General features: G+C 39.8%; 1 non-coding gene across 1 annotated transcript; it reads right to left on the bottom strand.

The window, feature by feature from the left end:
* Positions 1-313: 313 nt before the first annotated feature.
* LOC127089564 (small nucleolar RNA R71) lies at positions 314-420 on the bottom strand. Its single transcript, XR_007791143.1, has one exon. It is a non-coding gene; the product is annotated as a small nucleolar RNA R71 (small nucleolar RNA).
* Positions 421-2,258: the final 1,838 nt, after the last annotated feature.

The raw sequence follows: 2,258 nt of genomic DNA, 5'->3' as shown, positions 1-2,258 counted from the left end.
TATTGCTCCACCCGCAATCGAAGCGAACAACTTCGAACTTAAACCTTCGCTGTTGCAGGAATTGCAACAGAATCAATTTTCTGGAAATCTTACCGAGGATCCAAACCTTCATTTATCCGTATTTGTCCAATACGCTGACACTGTTAAAGCTAATGGTGTCACTTCAGAGGCAATTCGACTTCGTCTCTTTCCTTTCTCGTTAAGAGATAAAACTAGAAGATGGCTTCAGTCTCTTCCTTCCAACTCAGTCACCACATGGAATGAGTTGAAGAAAGTCTTTCTTGCCCGATATTTTCCTCCAAGCAAAACAGCTATGTTGAGAGCCCAGATAAATTGATTTAAGCAAATAGATAACGAATCTCTTTTCGAAGCATGGGAAAGATACAAGGACATGATGAGACTTTTTCCACACCATGGTTTAGAAGACTGGTTAGTAATTCACACCTTCTACAATGGTCTCTTGTACAACACAAGGTTAACAATAGACGCCGCCGCCGGTGGTGCGCTTATGGATAAACCTTACACCGACGCTTATCAACTTATCGAGAGCATGGCCCAAAATCATTATCAGTGGGGAAGCGACCGAACAGTGGTAGAAAAACCTCAAACGAAAGGTGGCATGTACGAGATAAGTAGCCTTGATCATGTTAATGCAAAAGTGGATGCTCTTGCCCAGAAAATTGAAAGTTTAAACGTATCACCTCCAGCCACCGTGGTTGCCGTAACTCAAAATTGCGAAGTCTATGGAATTCAAGGTCACACTCCTACAGATTGTCAACTCCTAACAGGAATTCAAACAGATCAGGTGAACTATGTTCAAGGAAATCCTTACTCGCATACCTATAACTCAAACTGGAAGAACCATCCTAATTTTTCATATAAAAGTAACAACGCTTTATACGCACCAGGTCAAGCTCCCAGTCAAGCTCCGGTTGTACCACCTGGATATCAAAAGTCGACCCCATCTACACCTAACAATAACGTTCCTAGGAAATCCAACTTGGAAATCATGATGGAGAACTTCATAGATTCTCAACAGCAAACAAATAAAGAGTTCTTAAACCAGAATGTACACACTAGCGAACAGATTAAACAACTAGCAAGTAAAGTAGATGCCCTGGCTACCCATAACAAAATGCTGGAAACACAAATCTCGCAAGTAGCTCAACAACAAGCGCCTACTGCTGCCCCAACTGGTACATTTCCTGGACAGCCCCAACCTAATCTGAAAGGCCACGCTCATCCAATTATATTACGAAGTGGTACAGAGGTAGAAGGACCATCTGACCCAAGGATTGAGAACCAAATCTCTAAAAAGTCAACTGAGGAAGAAAGTAAACCTAAGGAAAAGGAAGAGTGTAATAAGGAAACCGTAGAAAAAAAAGAACCTTATGTACCTCCACCGCCTTACAAACCACCTATCCCTTATCCTCAAAGGCTAATTAAAACCAAAGACGCGGGCCAACTTAAAAAAATTGTTGACCTACTGAAACAATTAAACGTCACAATCCCTTTTACAGAAGTTATTACACAAATGCCCTCATATGCTAAGTTCTTAAAAGAAATTTTATCTAATAAAAGAAAACTTGAAGATAACGAAACTGTTACACTCACTGTTGAGTGTAGCGCAATAATCCAAAATATGCCTCCAAAACTTAAAGATCCTGGTAGTTTTTCTATACCCTGTCATATAGAAAAATTTGTCATAGACAAAGCTTTATGCGATTTAGGAGCCGGTATCAGTGTTATGCCTTTGTCCATATGTAAGAAACTTGAAATGGGAGAATTAAGACCAACTAAAATGTCTGTGTAATTAGCAGATCGTTCCGTTAGATATCCCGTAGGAATTCTTGAAAATGTTCTCGTGCGCATAGGTCAATTCTACATTCCCATCGATTTTATAATTATGGACATAAGAGAAGATGAAGTCACCCCCATTATATTTGGAAGACCCTTCTTAGCAACTGCCGGTGCTATCATAGACGTAAAACGAGGACGACTCACTTCCGAAGTAGGAGAAGAGAAAATTGAGTTTATTCTTTCCAAATTTTTGAAAGCACCTGCAATAGAAGACACATGTTACTTCATGGATATCATCGATGAATGCATAAAAGAAACAGAATTCGAAAATGACGATTTATCCGACTATCGTGTAGAAGACAGACTGAACCAATGTTTAGCAATAACATCAAACCCTACGCAATGCCTTAAGAAACCAACCCTAGACCTGAAAACACTTCCCAAAAATCTGAGATATG

The sequence above is a fragment of the Lathyrus oleraceus genome, chromosome 5 (assembly GCF_024323335.1).
Source record: "Lathyrus oleraceus cultivar Zhongwan6 chromosome 5, CAAS_Psat_ZW6_1.0, whole genome shotgun sequence".
NCBI lineage: Eukaryota > Viridiplantae > Streptophyta > Magnoliopsida > Fabales > Fabaceae > Lathyrus > Lathyrus oleraceus.
This window is presented reverse-complemented; position numbering and strand designations above follow the sequence as displayed.